The sequence below is a fragment of the Bufo bufo genome, chromosome 2, assembly GCF_905171765.1.
Source record: "Bufo bufo chromosome 2, aBufBuf1.1, whole genome shotgun sequence".
Lineage (NCBI taxonomy): Eukaryota > Metazoa > Chordata > Amphibia > Anura > Bufonidae > Bufo > Bufo bufo.
Genome location: NC_053390.1, coordinates 133,922,745 through 133,943,292, shown reverse-complemented (window position 1 = coordinate 133,943,292; position 20,548 = coordinate 133,922,745). Strand labels below are relative to the sequence as shown.

Genomic DNA, 20,548 nt, shown 5'->3' with positions numbered 1-20,548 from the left:
GGTAAAACAACATGAAATATTAAATACTGAAACATTGATACACAGCAAATAAACACTGATACATAGCAAATATGCAAAACTATATTAAAAGTTATACAATACTAATGATATGACCCTTATGTTTAACCTGTACCTATGTTGGGTGTTAAAACCTGCTTATATGCATGTGGCTGCTTATGTCATCATGAATCTCTGTGATGTCATAATGAATGTTTGTGATGTCCTGACAACACATGCCATCCACATGCACTAAAGAATAGATTGTTACCTATCTGACAGATCCCGCACCGACACCCAGTTCTCCTTGATCAGTGTCTGTTTACCCCGCTGCAACGGTGATGTCACATTGACAACACATCACTGCTGCTTCAAGCCATTTTGCTCAGCGGTGCACCGAAGGGCCCAGTGATTGGCTGCAGTGGTCATGTGTTGTCTATATAATGTCACTGCTGCAGCCAGGTATACAGTGGCAATGCAGGATCTGTCAGGTAAAACAGGAAAACCCCTTTAGGTTAAAAAAGAGGGGGGGTGAATGAAAAACAAAAGCCAGATATACAAATGTCCATATAAAAAAGTTATTAAAAACCCAGGTGGATATGCAACAAAAATGCTACATGTGGACCTACAAGTTAATAACTTAAAGGGAACCTGTCATCAACTTTATGCAGCCCATACTAACAGGAGCATAAAGTAGAGAGTAGGTAAGTTGATTTCAGCGGTCTGTCATTTAAAAGTTAAAAGTAAGTGGTCGCCGAGAACCAACATCACAATCATTGCAGACTAGGCCTGGAAAAGAGTCACAGCCACCTGAGAAGAGTCCTGGTTATTCAGGAATTCCTGCTCTCCTCTCCCACCTGCTGATGACTGGCAGGCTTCTACCTAGTTTTCTCCCTTTCTCTCTAGGAGAGAACTGCCAATCATCAGCAGATGGGCGAGGAGAGCAGGAGATTATGGATATCCATGACTCTTCTCAGGTAGATTTGACTCTTTTCAAGGCCTGGGCTGCAATAATTATGATGTTGGTTCTCGGCAACCACTTACGTTTAGCTCATGAGTGACACACCGCTGAAATCAGCATTTCTGTCACTATTTTATGCTGCCCTCAGAGAGGTCAGCATAACGTTGATGACAGGTTCCCTTTAAAGGAGGTGTCTCGTGAAGACAACCCATGATTAAATGCCTTATTCAGACATATGACTGACATAGATGGGGTCTCCTGCTTGGGATTCCCCCCACCATGAGTTAGGGTAGAGAGTCACTCTGTAAGGCTACTTTCACACTTGCGTTCAGAGCGGGTCCGTCTGGTATCTGCACAGACGGATCCGCTCCTATAATGCAAACGCTTAGATCCGTTCAGAACGGATCCGTTTGCATTACCATGAACAAAAAATAATAATTTTTTTTGTTCATGATAATGCAAACGGATCCGTTTTGACTTTACATTGAAAGTCAATGGGGGACGGATCCGTTTGAAATTGCACCATATTGTGTCAACTTCAAACGGATCCGTCCCCATTGACTTACATTGTAAGTCTGGACGGATCCGTTTGCCTCCGCACAGCCAGGCGGACACCCGAATGCTGCAAGCAGCGTTCAGGGGTCCGCCTGCTGAGCGGAGCGGAGGACAAACGGTGCCAGACTGATGCATTCTGAGCGGATCCGCATCCACACAGAATGCATTGGGGCTGTACGGATGCGTTCGGGGCCGCTTGTGAGCCCCTTCAAACGGAGCTCACAAGCGGACACCCGAACGCTAGTGTGAAAGTAGCCTAAGACTCTAGACATCCATGTTGTACTACATTTCCCTGTAAAAAGTTCTGGCTGACAGATACTTTTACCTGAAAAACAACTAACTTTAAAAATTGATGTCTCTGCTTTGGCTGGTATGATCTAAAACCCTTTTTTTATGCATGTATATCACTTATACTCAGAGGCACTTTTCAAATAATAACAAATATACATAAAGCCAAGCCAAGATGTATCGATACATTGAGTTCAAACTGTGGTATTTTGACACATTGTGACTGTGACATGTGAATACACTCTCAAACATGTCTATCAAGTTCACTACTGATGTGGTAAAATCTGGAGATAAGAGTTGAAGACATGTTTTTGAAATGGTTGAATTCAAGAACCTGAAGCTACTCCTTCTAGCCTATCTTATGCTCCACCATTGAGGTTCTGCCTGGTTCATGGAGCCCTCAAGGTTTCTGGATATTTATGCACTTTGTTAAGGGCTCATGCACGCAAAAGTTGTTTGAGTCCGCATCCGAGCCACATTTTTTGCGGCTCTGAGGCGGAATCATTCACTTTAATGGGGCCACAAAAGATGCAGATATCCATTGCTCTTTTCCGTGGCCCAGCAAAAAGAAAATAGAACATGTCCTATTCGTGTCCATTTTGCGGACAAGAATAGGCATTTCTATTATGGGCGGCCCATTCCATTCTGCAAATAAGAATGCACACAGACCATATCCATGTTTTGCGGTTCCGCAATTTGCATGAGCCCTAATGCAGAGTCTTTCTTAGCCTTCCTGGATCCCACAGTTGCAGTCAAATTGTAAATTTGATCTCTACATCTTGGTTCTCTAGTTATACAACTGGGGAACTTACCCTGGATCCACCACAACTCAATTATGACTGCTTTGTCTACACCATCACTGACATTGGGACATCCTTTGAGTGACTCTTATATGGGCCAGCACTCACTATTTCATCTGAATTTAGAAAGTGGTTCCGGACCAATTCCCTTTGGTGAATACTATGGATAAAATTCAGATTGTTTTTCCAAAAACAAACTGAAACCTGAACTTCCCTGATATTTAGTTGAGAAGGTAGATCTTTAGCTGGAATTAAATTTGAGGTATTCCTTTATAGCTAGGTAGGCTGACATTTGAAATGTGACAATATATCAATAGAGGGCATTTTTTGAAGAAATATTATAACAGTTATAGACTTTTGGACAAAATGGGCATTTTATCAAATGTATATGCTTTAGGGTTTACATGGCCCTTTTCGCCCAGGTGTGGATTTAATTTTTATTTTTGCTATTGTGATCAAGCAGTGCATTGTAGCAGAACTGAATTTTCTATCATATTATAAATATTTCTGAAGGTAACATGTCCCAGAGCAGAAGCAACTGGGCAGATTATTGTATAGTTTTATAAGAAAAGATTCATTAGGACTTGTATTTTATTCTTTTAGACCCCTGCCCCTTCTATGGGCAGTCCTACTGATTGAATGTGCAGACATAGATAACCATCAGTCACTGATAGAACCACCCACTGTACTCCTAACAATAGAAAGAGCAGAAATGTTGATGAAATAAGTTATATTGTATCTTTTTACACTAAATTACACATATCAAACTGCTCAGCTCCTCCAGCTCTGTACCTCGCTGCCCATGTACAGTGTGACAGGTTGTCTTTGATTTCATATTACACAATTTCTTTCTATATCCGTACTGAATATTTATTTATTTTTTTCTTTTTGAAAATGCTTGGGAATTTCAGGCTGTCCTTTATCTACCCACTAAAATCTTAGGCCATTTGTTCTTAATAGTATTGGGACAATATTGTGCATACTACGAACGCAGCCACATTCTTTTCTATTTCCATCTTCCGCAGCTGTCAAAGGAAAATCGTCAACCGGAAAGTTTTATCTCCCTCTGAGATGGGGTATTCTAAGAATGATCAGATTGAATAAAGATATTTGGATGTGGGTGTAGAATCTGTTCATCAAGGTCTGACTGTTGCTAAAATTACACATTAAAATACACCAAGCACCATCACCTGATGTCTGGATCTGTGTCTATTTTGGTAACATATAGAGTAACAATCTAAGACCCAGTTATTAAATATACAGCATAACTTTGTAGGAAATCCTGGTACAGCTACCCAAACAGTGATCTAAAAACCTACAAACCATACGACCTTGAAGAAAAATTCTAGTCATTACATATACAGTATCTCAGTTCTATAGCACACCAGTCATCACCCAGCTTGGTAATAGTGACTGAATTTACATAAATCCGTAACAGTGGTCCCTCATGTTTCAGTATTAATTGATTCCAGGATGACCAATGTAAGTTGATATATTTTATCTTGAAGCCAGAACTGTAGGAAAACTAGTAATTGGTTCGAAAGCCCCTAGATGTCAACTCAGAATAAGAAAGAATTGAGAGGATGTAAAAATTAAAGGTAAATTAGCAGACAACTAATACAAGTAAAACAAAGTCCTTACATATAAGTCAAAATAGCTGTTGGAAGTTCAATCCTTGTGTATATAGAAAACAGGAGCTTCTTCAGGTTCCAATAATAATAAAAGCCTCAATCGTGTGACACAGGTAATAAGGCATGTACTGTTGTAGAGAGGCACTACTAGACAGTCCATTGGTGCATGCACTTCAGCAATACAGGTGATTAACTAGTCAAATGCACAAGCTAATTGGATTGCTCTTCCAGATCAGGACTGTCTATGGCATTGTATGCTGCCCGACACAGTTGATCAGTAGGAATCTGATATTGATCATTTTCTTCCTGAGGATATATCATCAATATCTAAATCCTGGAAAACCCCTTAAATCATTGTCCCAGTCAATAGCCCAGAAAATATGTTTATGTTAAGAACAGGCTATCATTAGAAAGTCTTCGATTAGCAGTATGAAAGTCATTTAATGGCATGGGGCTCAGACATAGCTGGACATACCGACAAAACTCTGTGTCTGGATTAGGGTGGCTAGACGTCCAGCTTTAGGCCAGACAGTCTGGTTTCCTGGCACCCTGGCTCCACGCTCGGACAGCAGCATAAACTGTTTAACTGAGGTTTTTTCTCACTCTCCAATCAGTCAGTAGTGTTGATCGCTAATATTCTAATTGCAAATTTGTATTGCGAATATCGACACTTCGACAACTCGCGAAGATGTAGAATATAGGGCTATATATTCATAATCGCAATTATTCTAGATTTTTTTATTTTCATCAGTAACCTCAGTTCTTGCTTGTGGGCCAATGAGAAGGCTGCAATATCTTTGTCAGAGCTTAGCAACATCCCTAGCAACCAATAGAAAAGTTGCCTACCCCTTACTATATAAGAACCTCCCCAGCAGACATTTTCTGCAGTTTTTTGCAGTTCTGAGAGAGAGGGCAGTGACATTGCTGCTCTCTGTGCTTTCATCTGGATACTATTCCTTATCCAATTACATTAGATAGTTAGTTAGCTCATATATATAATACAGATAGTTAGTGGGAGATAGTCAGTGTAGGTTAGATAGTGATATAGTGTAGCTGATTTCCAGTGCAGGGTGTTAGGTAGTGTGATAGGAATTACTATGCTGTATGCTGTCCATACATACATGCTACAGACATAGTGCTGTGATGTCACAACAATACTTGGTGCACCAATCAGTAATATCTACTCAGACCTGATAAAATGGGAAGTTGCATGTATTGCGCAAAAAATATGCGCATCATTAGTGCCGATTTGCGCAATCGCGAAAATGACTGGAGATCACAAATTCACGAATTCGCTAATTCGCAAATTTATTGCAAATATGCGAAAAATTTACAAAATATCGCGAAAACAAATATTGCCTATGCCACTCATCACTATCAGTCAGTAGAGCCGGCCAACATGTCACTCTGTGACTGACTGAGGGTGACAGAGACACTCTGGAACAACACGTACTGTAGAACACGTTCAGATCTTCACGTCTTTCTTTTTTTGCCTAGCACCATTACTGGGAGGAGCATGGCTTGGCGGCGATGGGGAATGGTCTTTTTGGGTCGAGCAAGTAACCATCCTATCTGGATCAACAATGAAGAAGCCAGGATGCTGCCATGAATTCTATGATACCTTCATTCTAATGATCTGCAAGTTTCCAAACAGTTGGACACCAGTTCATCAAACATTGATGGCCTATCCTATCCTTTAGTCTTACAGATAAGAGACATCATTCCCAACAGCCATTTCCTTAATACGGTATATCTTAACACTGATGGGGCTTAGCCACAGAAAAGGTCATTTACATATGACTCTTTCCTGTGAAGTGTGAATAGGTACTACAATGTAGAACCCATAATGTAACACCGAACTCAGCGAGCACAAAGCGTATACAATGTACAGTGATGATCCATAACTCTTATTTTAGATGTATTGGTGGCAAGTTACAAGAAAAACACATATGTCTGAGTTGATGTGCATGGGGAACTATATCAGCATCATTAGCTTACATGGTTTAAACTTGATCTACACCCTCAACACTGTAATGTAATAAATGACCCAGGAGTTGAAAGGTACTGTCAAAGGTTACTTTTACACTGTCAGGATCTTACTAAAAATATATTCTTTAAATGAGTGACAGTTAAACTACATTAACATATTATGAGGAGCTTTAGACTTTGTGAGAGGTATGCTATCGCTTTTCATTTATACTGAAATATGACTGGTTTCAAACTAATAAAATTGGTGAACTTCATTTTCCTTAGTCTCATGCAACATTTCCCATGCCTGTCTTCCGGGCAAGATCTATACATGAGGACACTGCCATGACCTTTCCTAACCCGTTCCCAAGCATTTCTCTTGACTTCCTGATTCGTTCCCAGGCATTTCTTCTTCTTCAGTTTTTTGTAAAGTTTTGTATTTAATCTTTTCTATCTTGAATGTTTTCTCAAGAGCCCTCTTTCTAGTTTAAAGCTACCATCGGCAAACCTTTTACCCTTGTCCACAGCCAGTATTATAATGGTGCTGGCAGTACTAGCTTGCTTTAAAAGCAGATTATCAACTATTGTATTAGATATTGGTAAAAATTGTTCTTGATTTATACCAAAAAAACACTGTAAGTCTGACAATAATAGGAACATATATGCATGACTATAAGTTACTCTACATTGATTAAGGTGGTTACTCAGGTCATTAATTAACCAAAAGAGTACTCCAGAGAATGCTCATTCCAGATCATGGCAGCGATCAGCCAACTGATCGATCTTTCTTTTATGTGAGTCTACGAATCATCATCATCATTGTCGGCAGCACATTTCCCCGTGTAAAACAGGGCATATGCTGCCGACAATATGCAAACTATAATGGGATCGAGCGATCGTATAAATGATGGTTCATTCCCCATACAGTCCCCATTGGCCTCTGTAAAAGTCCCTTTACATGAACGTCGATCAATTTATTACATCGATTATCAGCTCTTGTTCTGATTTGACATCAATCCATGTAAAAGGACCCTTAGATATATAACTTTTTGGTCTGTCTTGGTCTGAAATAAAATGCAAAGAAACCGGAAAAGTTAACAGTGTAGTTAAAGAGAACTTTCACATAATTTCTAAAGCTACAGGGAACCGTTTGATGTAGCTGAAAACGTGACTCATCGAAGAAGGCAACCCTTTGCCAAGCAGAGGAGATCCAATTCCAGTTCTACAGTCAAAATTAAAGCCTTTTCTGCTGATGCAACTTTGCTAGTAGAGGTGCAGTGACCATCCGTCTGCTTCAGAACTCCACATGCAGTAGGGTTCACTGAACTGTTAGTGACACATCTGGTAACCCCCTGGTTCATTTTGGGGGTGAGCTGCTCCACTGTAGAGTGTCATCCCTCACGCACCTGCATAGACAACTTTCACCTCTCACATCAATAGTAAGCCACAGTGTCAGAAATACCGCCACCCTTGGATCTCTTTTTACCACTCTAATAAATCACCCCTTGTACCCAGGGGGGTAGATAAAGGCTCATGGACCCTGGTGCAAAAGTTCAGCTTGGGCCCCCTTCCCTCAGTGCTTTGTGGCCAGGGGCAGGGGAGCACATAGCCTTTGTGCTGCCTGAGACAAAAATTTAAACAACCCCCACCATGTCAAATTTTTCACCTAACCCCTTCCCTCCAGCCAGAGGTGTAACTTGACCAGCATGCATTCTATAATGCTAGTGTCTTCTTATGTTGCACAAGGGTCTTTGGGCCCCTCAGGCTCCTGGGCCCAGTAGTGACTGCTACCTCTGCACCCCTTATAGCTATGCCCCTGTTTGTACCCATGACATTATATACCCACCAAGCAGCGTTGAAAGGACGTTCACTGAGCACTAGTCCAAATACATGCAGGGAGAGTGGAGTGACTGCCCCAGACAATGATGAACATTGGTCACCAGCCTAACACCCACCTTCTAAGAGCAATAACTTTTTTACTTTTCTTTTCACATAGCCATGAGGTGGCTTTTTTTTAACCATTTAACTTACCACTTCATGTGTGGGAAAACAGAAAAACATTCTACTATTGCTATGTTTTACAGCATTCACTGTGTACTGAAACTGACATGTTCTCTATATTGTGCAGGTAATTACAACAATACCAAATTTTTATAGTTTTTTAATCCTTTACTATTAAAACATTTCAATCTGCGGAACTGTGTGAGGTATTGTTGTTTGTGGGGTGATCTGTCGTTTTTATTGGAACCATTTTGGGGCACATATGACTTTTTGATTACTTTTTATTTCATTTTGAAAAGGGGCAGGGTAACCCAAAAATGTTGATTCTGCTGTTTTATGTTTTTTTTTTCCTCCCATTCTGGTGTTCACTGCTCAGAACAGATACTTATATTTTCATAGTTTGGGCATTTTCCGACACAGCTATACCAGTTATGTTTATTTCATATTAATTATTTATTTTTATATTTAATTTGCCATCTATGGGGATTCCACGGGCATCCTATTAAGCCCTGCTGCAGCCTTCACAAGGCCCCAAGCTGCTATAGCAACTAAATGTCACCCTGTGATTTTTCTATGGGGGGTCGATCAGAAGTCAGAGGGATTCCTCTCCGATTAACCACTCAGATGCTGTTGTATCTATTAACTTCAGTATGTAAAAGGTTAAATTACCACAATTTGAGTTATCTGTGATCCCAGTGACTTCAGGAAGGTGGCAGTGACCAGGATCAGAGATAACTCCAATTGCTCAGCTCAGGTCCTGAACCTGCTCCATACTCCCCTGATGCAATTATGCTGCAAAGGTTTGACAAATGTCACCAAGGGGTCAATAAATTACTAGTAGCAATAACTGAGAAATGGGAGGAATGGCACAAAATACAGGTGAAACTCGAAACAATTTGAATATTGTGCAAAAGTTCATTTATTTCAGAAATGCAACTTAAAATTAGAATATTGTGAAAAGGTTCAATATTCTAGTGTCACACTCTAGTCAGCTAATGAATCCATACCCCCTGAGCAAAGGGTACCTCAAAATTGTGACTTTGGGGTTTCATAACCTGTAAACTATAATCATCCAAATTATAACAAATAAAGGCTTGAAATATCTCGCTTTGCATGTAATGAGTCTATCTCATATGTTAGTTTCACCTTTTATGTTGCATTACTGAAATAAATGAACTTTTCACGATATTCTAATTTTTCGAGTTTCACCTGTAGAGTTATAACAAAAGATCCTACAGAGTTGTTATTTCATGGAGTATGTGAGTATTTGTTAAAACAGTATTAGGAGGGGTGTCTGTCCCTCTTTAAAAAAACATTTAAAAAAAATAAATTTTCTTTTCAATTAGCAATCTAAAAAAAACCATATAATTGATTTTGATAGAAAAAAAAAAACATTTGCATCAAGAAAACCATATGTTCAAAATGATGATTGTCAGCTGGGCCTATTTCCATCACCCCTGCGATGCCACACACTGGCATGAACGATATTGTAGCACTTTGTGCTTTCATAGCTGAGCTTCAAAACCATCCGTCAGCTTTCTAGTGGTTACAGGGCTGGGTCATGCAGGGACAATATAGAAAGCAGCTGCCTGGGAGATCCCTGCTGTTTGACAGTCACCACGGCTTTAAAACAGCGATCTTAGTACATACCAGCTCAAATACCACTAAAAACGAATCCAATTTCATTATTTTACTAATTGTATTCTTTGTTTATGCACATGCTCGACAGCTCTTTACAATGTTGGATAAGTCTTCATTATAATATATATGTAAAAGGAGAGCTTAGATAGATGATAGATAGATAGATACATAGTTAGAAAAACAGACATACAGATAGATAGAGATAGATAGATAGATAGATAGATAGATAGATAAACAGACATACAGATAGACAGATAGATAGATTTAGATATATATATACAGTATAGACCAAAAGTTTGGACACACCTTCTCATTCAAAGAGTTTTCTTTATTTTCATGACTATGAAGGCATCAAAACTATGAATTAACACATGTGGAATTATATACATAACAAACAAATGTGAAACAACTGAAAATATGTCATATTCTAGGTTCTTCGAAGTAGCCACCTTTTGTTTTGATTACTGCTTTGCACACTCTTGGCATTCTCTTGATGAGCTTCAAGAGGTAGTCCCCTAAAATGGTCTTCCAACAGTCTTGAAGGAGTTCCCAGAGATGCTTAGCACTTGTTGGCCCTTTTGCCTTCACTCTGCGGTCCAGCTCACCCCAAACAAATCTCGATTGGGTTCAGGTCCGGTGACTGTGGAGGCCAGGTCATCTGGCGAAGCACCCCATGACTCTCCTTCATGGTCAAATAGCCCTTACTTTCAACGTTTTCCCAATTTTTCGGCTGACTGACTGACCTTCATTTCTTAAAGTAATGATGGCCACTCGTTTTTCTTTACTTAGCTGCTTTTTTCTTGCCATAATACAAATTCTAACAGTCTATTCAGTAGGACTATCAGCTGTGTATCCACCTGACTTCTCCTCAACGCAACTGATGTTCCCAACCCCATTTATAAGGCAAGAAATCCCACTTATTAAACCTGTCAGGGCAAACCTGTGAAGTGAAAACCATTTCAGGGGACTACCTCTTGAAGCTCATCAAGAGAATATGACATATTTTCAGTTGTTTCACAATTGTTTGTTATGTATATAATTCCACATGTGTTAATCCATAGTTTTGATGCCTTCAGTGTGAATCTACAATTTTCATAGTTATGAAAATAAAGAAAACTCTTTGAATGAGAAGGTGTGTCCAAACTTTTGGTCTGTACTGTATATATATATATATATATATATATATATATATATATATATAAAAAAGGAAAAAGGGGGATGGCAGCACCGTCACAAAGAAACTTGGAAGAAAAAGGGTGCACAGGCCCAGATGTGGATATAAGCCAATCCAACAAATGTAAAAAATGAAAAAAGGGCAGCACTCCACTGGATTAAAATAAAATAAACTTTATTTACCCATAGGCTACAGCGACGTTTCGGCTCATACACAGCTTGAGGAAGGCTCCTGTGTATGAGCCGAAACGTCGCTGTAGCCTATGGGTAAATAAAGTTTATTTTATTTTAATCCAGTGGAGTGCTGCCCTTTTTTCATTTTTTATATATATATATATATATAATATATATATATATATATATATATATATACATATAGCTAGATAGATGGACAGACAAACAGACATGCAGATAGACAGATAGATAGTTTTAGATAGATAGAAAACGTGGATGTATCCGACACCCAAATGAAAACGAATTCCATACTAGCCCCTCCTCATAGCCTGCTATGAGGAAGGTCTTGTATGCCCGAAACGCATAAGCGACAGTGGTTTTAATATTTAATTAATAAAGGAATTCGTTTTTATTTGGGTGCCGGATCTATCCACATATTTTCTGCATTGCTCCGTGTTGCCAGCCCATATCGCGTGCACCATACCTATATGGAGCTGATCCAAATTTCTTTATCATAGTTAGATAGATTTAGATAGATAATAGTTGATAGAATTATATAGATGGTGGTGATAGATCAATAAATAGATAGAATCAGTTAGATGATGATGGATCGATAGATCGATCGATAGATAGATTTCATAGAACATTTTAAATTGAAAAATAATCTAAATGTCCGTTTGATTTTGAAGGTGCCGAAAAAGGAACTGTGAAGTAACTTCAATGCAACTGCAAAGCTTTAAACTCTTGAATTTGGAAACCGAGGTGTGAATGGTGAGTTGGTCAGTTTTTGTAGTCTACCATGTATATACACTGTGTCAATCATGGGTTATAGGGTATTATGGTAAGCACTGATAAAGTAATTCCCATCATGTGAGTAAACCATATGTGAAATTCCATTTTTTATGTTTTCCATGATTCATTACACAGTCTAAATAACTCTTAAGCTTTTTATTACAATGTATTATAATTTTGCTAAAATTAACATGTGTTGTATATGCCTTCATATCACCACTCCACTCTCACAGGGACTTCCAGCACCTCTGTTTTCGTGATTACTGGGGGTCCAGCAGTTGGACCCCCAGTGATCACACACATATCCCCATCCTGAACCTCTACAGGAAATTCATGTTGCTAGAGGGAAAAAAAAAAATCCTTAAACCATTATTTTACAACTTTTTAACTTCGTCCTAGGACATGTAAACCTTCAATTGTTTAATTACTTGTACAATATGCTGTAATACTTCTGTATTGCGGTGTATTGTGTCTATGGCATCATCTTATTACCCCCTACCTCTGGCCTTTATTGTCCTTCATTGCCAAACAGACCTAATTTTATCTTCATGGGCAACAATAGGCCAGCTCATCAAGGTCGCATTATTAGGGAACGGCTACTGGAGACTGGGGTACCTCAAATGGAGTGGCATGCACTTTCTCCAGACCTGAATCCCACTGAAAACCTATGTGATCAGCTTAGTTGATGCATAGAGGTTGATAGTGTAGAGGCCGCTGCGACCATCTTAATTGAAGATCCAGCGTGAAATCACACGAGATGCATGATGTCATCACGTCGCCCGGCGTGGTGACGCACGCGTGATTTTGTCCTGGTTCTGGGCCATTACAGCAGGAGCCCAGCCCTCATGTAAGTGCCATGCTCTTTCTTTGCACCGCAGATGCCATGCAGCGCTTAGACTAGGCCGCCGTAAAAAGGGCCTAGCCTAAGGCCCGTTAGCGAGTGCTGTAAAAAGTCATATTGGTGGTCACTAATGAGTTAAAGAGGTTGTCTCACTGTTATATATCATACTCATTATATAAAAGATTAACGCTGTCTGCCATTACCAATCTGTGATAAAAACAATCCGGTGAAGACTAGAGTCATTTCCTTTCCTAGTGTGGCGCCACCTTGTGCTCAAATTGCATAGCAATGTGCACATTCATCTACTGATCTGAGAGTGGGTGGGCCTATGCATAGTGATCTTTTGTTCACTGCAGAGCAGCCAATAGAAATGGCTTCCTGCAGTAACTGGGCAATATAGCTAAGAAGACTCCTTCTACAAGGGAAATAAGAGGGACTATATTCATAGCTGCCAGAGGGGGAAGGGGGCTCATTCAGCCCAGAGCCAGCTCTTGTTCCTTAGAGGATGAAGTGATCACCTGCTTATATCCCATCAAGCTTGGTAAGGTAGTCTTTTGAAAAATATATTCTAAAGGTTAAAAAGGTTGTCTACGAATCAGAAGAAAATAGACCTGTAAAAATATAATAAAAGAAAAGAATCTGCTGTCCAGAACAGTGCAGACTGCTGTAATGTATTCCATACATCCAACAAAAAAGTATATACCCAGTAGTATATATTTTTTTGAAAGGACATCTGTCATCAGATTTGTACCCAAGTGCGCTTGTCAGATGAAGACATCTGTGTTGATCCCGTGTTCATATGTGCCTGCATTACTGAGAAAAATTATGTTTTAATGTATGCAAATGAGCCTCTAGGAGCAACGGGGGCGTTGCCGTTACACCTAGATGCTCAGCTCGTTCTGCAAATGCGATGCCCTCTGCACTTTGATTGACAGGGCCAGTTGTGATGACATTTTCACTGCCTGGTCCTGTCAATCAAAGTGCAGAGAGAGCTGAGCTTCTAGGTGTAATGGTAACGCCCCTGTTGCTCTTTGATGCTCATTTGCATACAGTAAAACTTCATTTTTCTAAGCAATACGGGCACATATGAACATGGGACTAACACCAATGCCTTCAGCTGGCAAGTGCACATGCAACAGGTCAGCCGGTTTGGAATCTAGTGACAGATGCCCTTTAACATGGAATAATACGGGTGACATATGCTGTTTATGGCTATAAAGTGGTATACGTCAGAGGAGTCCAGCGGAGGTATACAGACTGCTTTTATGCATTGTGAATTGGCACTAAGGCTTGTCATATACAGATTTTCTTTCTTCATTGCTCTGCTGATTTCTGCCGTTCTGCATGTCTTACGTCCCGTGCTGGTATTTTATCTAATAGCACAATGCTTTAATGATTGCATATAATGATGCCTGCTGTACTTCACCTAATGCTGCAATGCTCGGTTAGTTCCCTGTAATCACATATGGCTCAGCCGGACTACTTCCATGTAATAGGAATGGCTCTGCGGCAGTCCTATACTACAGCTTATACTAATGTTATTCCTATACTCCTCAGCAGCTCAGGTCTATGTGATGTGCACTTATGTAGGTAATTCATCCACTGGCCTCTGATCCCGACATATCAAATAAACATTATGCATTGTGGAATTATAATAATTAGTCATAATTATATGTGCCCCCTATATCAATATTAATTCCCGTGGAATAGCTTCATACTTGCATAGCTTGAAAAAAAGATGCAGGCCCATCAAACGCAACCTTTCTCAGGTCAAAGCTGTTATTAATTCTAACCCTCAATGCCAATGAGATAAGTATCTAACCCTTGCAGAACTGCAGAGAGTCTCTGTCATTTCTACCTCTTGGGGTAGGGCAATTCCATATTTCCACTAACTGTAAAGAATCCTTTCCTGTCTTTCCTTCACACGTAATGAATGTCACCTGGTCCTTTGTAAAGTCCTCAGAATGAATAAATCCTGTGCCAGTTCTTTGTACTGAACACACATAGAGATAGTGAATGAGATCACCTAAGGCTCAATGCACAGACTGATGATTACAAGTGTTTTTCCTTTGCGGATTCTTGTGCGGAATAACTGCAACAAAATCTATGAGATTAGATAAATGGCATATCAACTTTGCTTTTTTTCATTCTGTGTGGAAATTGACCTGCCGTGAAATCCTCAGCATGCCAACTGGGATCCTTTTGAGTGGATTTTACTCTTTTCAATGCAAGAGTGAGATCTGAGGCAAAACCGCATATAATCTGCAACAAAAACTGTAAGTAACACATGTGGTTTTTGGTGCGGATTTGGTGCTGTTTGTTTACTTTTGGACAGTGCTAGGAGGAGGCTTCTGCTGAATCTGAAGAAAATTCCCATGCCCTGTACGAAGGGGGAGCATTGGAGCGCGGAAGGCTGTGATGTTCCACTCATTCATAGTGAATAAGCGCATATAGGGTAGTGTCCAGGTTCAGGTCTGAACCTGAACAACCCCTTTAAGTCTGTGTTATTTTATATATTTGGGCCTATTATAAATGTGCGTGTGCATGCATGTGTTTAAGCATGGATGTGTGTGTGTATGCATGCTTGTGAATTTGTGTATGCTTTTCTGGGTAGGTAGTATACAGTTTAAGAAACGTGATCATTATAATTCGAGATGAGCGAATCAAAGCTGACGAAGTGGAATTCGATCCGAATTTCCGGAAAAATTTGATTCGCTATGAATGCGAATTTCCTCGCGCTTCGTGGTAACGAATCACAATTTTTCCTAAAATGGTGGCTACACATGTGAGGACTGAGGACATGGGGCAAGGAACTCTGGGAAGGCGGGATCACCCAGATTGACATTCCTGCATGCAGCCAATCAGCAGCCAGCCAGCCCTGTGATGTCACAGCCCTATAAATACAGCGGCTATCTTAGAGTCAGACATTTTCCAGCGTTCAGAGTGCAGGGACAGACGTGAGAAGGCGCTAGGGACAGCAATAGGAAAAACCTAATTGTGAAAAAAAAGATTTATAAGTGCAGAGAAAGGATAGGGAGAAATCATTTCACAGCATCTTAGTGCAGGGAGAGACATCAGAAGGCGCTTGGGACAGTGCCAGAAATGGGATTTACGAATGCAGGGAAAGCATAGAGAGGACATTTGCATATTAGGAAGGATTACTGTTAGGATTTGACAGCAATAGACCCAAGGTTCCAGCGGCTGGGGGTCACCCTTTTCAGGGCGGGTGCCCGGAACACAGCCTGTTAGGGTTCTCCCAGCTTCCTGAATCAGCTTATATAGGGAAAGAACCTAGGCCGAGCATCCCCCATCAAGATATTGTTCAAACGCCCCCCCCCCCCCCCCCCCCCCCTGACAAAGTGCCGCTTGACGTATATGGGACTAGAGCTGCCAGTCATACCCGACACCCTTCCAGTAAAGCAGTGCACCTGCAGCATTGTTTTAACTCAGTGTCTAAATATCTTAAAACTAAATGAAATAAATGTTATGTTTTAAATAACTACAATAAGGTACACTCAGTTCAACAGTAATATGAAAGCATAGAGAGGAATCATTTCACAGCATCTTAGTGCAGGGAGAGACGTCTGAAGTCTCGTGGAACAGTGCTAGAAAAACCTCATTGTGAAAAATATAGTGATTTACAAGTGCAGAGGAACATTATTTGGGGATCCAAATAGCCATTATACAGCTCTGGCATTCTAGCAATTTGTTCTTGTTATTGGGGTGCAAGTGCTATGTTGAAAAGCCTATAGTGGCTTATATCTGTGGTAAAAGAAAAATATATACCCATTTCACTTCTGCAGTTATTTGTGTAGAAGGAGTTTAGTGTCCTATTTCAGTACAAAACGAAAAATATATACACACTTCACTGTTGCATTTATTGGTGAAGGAGTTTAGTGTCCTATTTCAGTACAAAAAAGAAAAAATATATACACATTTCACTTCTGCAGTTATATGTGGTGAAAAGGTTTAGTGTCCTATTTCAGTACAAAAAAGGAAAAATATATACACATTTCACTTCTGCAGTTATATGTGGTGAAAGGTTTTAGTGTCCTATTTCAGTACAAAAAGGAAAAAAATATACACATTTCACTGTTGCATTTATTGGTGATAGAGTTTAGTGTCCTATTTAAGTACAAAAAGAAAAAATATATACGCATTTCACTACTGCAGTTAAATGTGGTGAAAGGGTTCAGTGTTCTATTCAGTACAAAAAGGAAAAAAAATATACGCACTTCACTGTTGCATTTATTGTGAAAGAGTTTAGTGGCCTATTTCAGTACAAAAAAAGGAAAAATATATACGCATTTCACTTCTGCAGTTATATGTGGTGATAGAGTTGAGCGGACACCTGGATGTTTGGGTTCGGCAGGTTCGGCCTAACTTGAAAAAAAAATTCAATTGAAATCAATGGGGACCCGAACTTTTGAGCACTAAAATGGCTGTAAAAATGTCATGGAAAGAGCTAGAGGGCTGCAAAAGGCAGCAAAATGTGCTTAAGAGCATGGCAAATGCTCTGCAAACAAATGTGGATAGGGAAATGAATTAAAAAAACATAAAAGACCTTAAACAAAAAAAAATTAGGAATGATGTAGGAGGAAGAGTTTGATATAGGCGGTGGAATGGGTGGATGTGGCCGTGTAGGCTCACGTGGCGGTCTAGGTGGAAGAGGCGGCGAAGGAGGAATAGGTAGCCAACACAGATGTGTGTTATTTTGCATTTTTACATAGAGGTATCCCCCAAAATATTGGGACATATAAAAAAAAAAAATGAATAAGTGCACTTGAGTACAAGGATGGATGGTTGAGGCTGTTAGAACTGTCTATTCTGCACAAGGTACAGACAAGTCCTGAGGAATCCAAGCCTGGTTCATTTTAATGAAAGTGAGCTTGTCCACATTGGCTGTGGACAGGCGGCTGCGTCTGTCTGTAATGACGCCTCCTGCCGTGCTAAACACGTTCAGAGAGTACACTGGCTGCAGGGCAAGCCAGCACCTCCAAGGCATACAGGGCAAGCTCTGGCCATGTGGACAATTTGGAGACCCAGAAGTTGAATGGGGCAGAACCATCAGTCAGTACGTGTAGTCGTGTGCACAGCACAGGTACTGTTCCACCATGTTGTTCAAATGCTGCCTCCTGCTAACACACCCATATCAGCAGTTGGGGCCGGTTGTTGCGGCGAGGTGACAAAGCTTTTCCACATGTCTGCCATGCTAACCCTGCCTTCTGAGGTGCTGGCGCTGAAACAGCTGCGTTGGCGACCTCTTCCTCCTCCCCTGCCTTCGCCTTGTGCTTCCACTTGTCCCCTGGCGTCAGTCAGGAATGCTCTCATGAGCGCGTCTATTAGCGTGCGCCTGTAGTCACGCATCTTCCGATCACGCTCCAGTGAGGGAATTAAGGACGGCACATTGTCTTTGTAACGGGGATCCAGCAGGGTGGCCACCCAGTAGTCAGCACACGTTAAAATGTGGGCAACTCTGCTGTCGTTGCGCAGGCACTGCAGCATGTAGTCGCTCATGTGTGCCAGGCTGCCCAGAGGTAAGGACAAGCTGTCCTCTGTGGGAGGCGTATCGTCTGCGTCCTCTGTATCCCCCCAGCCACGCACCAGTGATGGGCCCGAGCTACGTTGGATTCCACCCCTCTGTAAACATGCTTCATCCCCATCCTCCTCATCATCCTCCTCGTCCTCCAGTAGTGGGCCCTGGCTGGCCAAAATTGTACCTGGCCTCTGCTGTTGCAAAAATCCTCTTTCTGAGCCACTTCTAAAAGACTGGCCTGAAAGTGTTAGAGATGACCCCTCTTCCTCCTTCTCGTCCTGGGCCACATCCTCTTCCATCATCGCCCCAAGTGTTTTCTCAAGGAGACATAGAAGTGGTATTGTAACGCTGATAATGGCGTCATCGCCACTGGCCATGTTGGATGAGTATTCGAAACAGCGCAACAGGGCACACAGGTCTCGCATGGAGGCCCAGTCATTGGTGGTGAAGTGGTGCTGTTCCGCAGTGCGACTCACCCGTGGGTGCTGCAGCTGAAACTCCACTATGGCCTGCTGCTGCAAACACAGTCTCTCCAGCATGTGCAAGGTGGAGTTCCACCTGGTGGGCACGTCGCATATGAGGCGGTGAGCGGGAAGGCCGAAGTTATGCTGTAGAGCAGACAGCCGAGCGGCGGCAGGATGAGAACGCCGGAAGCGCGCACAGACAGCCCACACTTTACGCAGCAGCTCTGACATGTCGGGGTAGTTGTGAATGAATTTCTGCACCACCAAATTCAGCACATGCGCCAGGCAAGGGATGTGCGTCAAACCGGCTAGTCCCAGAGCTGCAACAAGATTTTGCCCATTATCGCACACCACCAGGGCCGGCGGGCTTGAGGGTCATTTGCAGCAACCACTCATCGGTCTGATGTTCTATACCCCGCCACAACTCTGCGCGGTGTGGGGCCTGTCCCCCAAACACATCAGTTTCAGAACAGCCTGCTGACGTTTACCCCTGGCTGTGCTGAAGTTGGTGGTGAAGGTCTGTCGCTGACCGGATGAGGAGGTGGTAGAAGAGGAGGAGGAAGAGGAGGCAACAGGAGGCAAAGAATGATGCCCTGCGATCCTTGGCGGCGGAAGGACGTGCGCCAAACAGCTCTCCGCCTGGGGCCCAGCCGCCACTACATTTACCCAGTGTGCAGTTAGGGAGATATAGCATCCCTGGCCGTGCTTACTGGTCCACGTATCTGTGGTTAGGTGGACTTTGCCACAGATGGCGTTGTGCAGTGCACACTTGATTTTATCCGATACTTGGTTGTGCAGGAAGGGCACGGCTCTCCTGGAGAAGTAGTGGCGGCTGGGAACGACGTTCTGTGGGACAGCAAGCGACATGAGCTGTTTGAAGCTGTCCGTCTCCACCAGCCTGAATGACAGCATTTCAAAGGCCAGTAGTTTAGAAATGCTGGCATTCAGGGCCAGGGACCGAGGGTGGCTAGGTGGGAATTTACGCTTTCTCTCAAAGGTTTGTGAGATGGAGAGCTGAACGCTTCCGTGTGACATGGTGGAGATGCTTGGTGACGGAGGTGGTGTTGTTGGTGGCACATCCTCTGTTTGCTAGGCGGCAGGTACCAACGTTCCTCCAGAGCGGAGGAAGAGGCCGAGGCAGCAGCAGAAGAGGGAGCAGGAGGGGCCTGAGCCCTTTCTTGGTTTTGAAGGTGCTTACTCCACTGCAGCCCGTGTCTCGCATGTAGATGCCTGGTCATGCAGGTTGTGCTAAAGTTCAGAACGTTAATGCCTCGCTTCAGGCTCTGATGGCACAGCGTGCAAATCACTCGGGTCTTGTCGTCAGCACATTGTGTGAAGAAGTGCCATGCCAGGGAACTCCTTGAAGCTGCCTTTGGTGTGCTCGGTCCCTGTTGACGGTGGCCAGTAGCAGGCGAACTGTTTTGGCGACGACTGCTCTGCTTTGTACCCTGCTCCCGCTTTTGCTACGCTGTTGGCTCGGTTTCACCACTGCCTCTTCCTCCAAACTCTGAAAGTCAGTGACACGACCTTCATTCCATGTGGGGTCTAGGACCTCATCGTCCTCTGCATTGTCCTCCACCCAGTCTTCCTCCCTGACCTCCTTTTCGGTCTGCACACTGAGGAAAGACACAGCAGTTGGCACCTGTGTTTCATCATCATCAGAGACGTGCTGAGGTGGTATTTACATGTCCTCATCAGGAAACGTAAGTGGTTGTGCGTCAGTGCA

The 20,548-nt window shown here is 42.0% G+C and overlaps 1 protein-coding gene across 8 annotated transcripts in view; it reads left to right on the top strand.

The window, feature by feature from the left end:
* The window catches only part of MEF2C (myocyte enhancer factor 2C), a 250,728-nt gene that overhangs the window by 22,750 nt on the left and 207,430 nt on the right, over positions 1-20,548 (top strand). For all 8 annotated transcript variants that reach the window (XM_040421534.1, XM_040421533.1, XM_040421524.1 and 5 more), the window contains exon 2: positions 11,879-11,960. The gene's annotated coding sequence lies outside the window, so the exon portion shown is untranslated. The remainder of the gene's footprint in view (positions 1-11,878; positions 11,961-20,548) is intronic.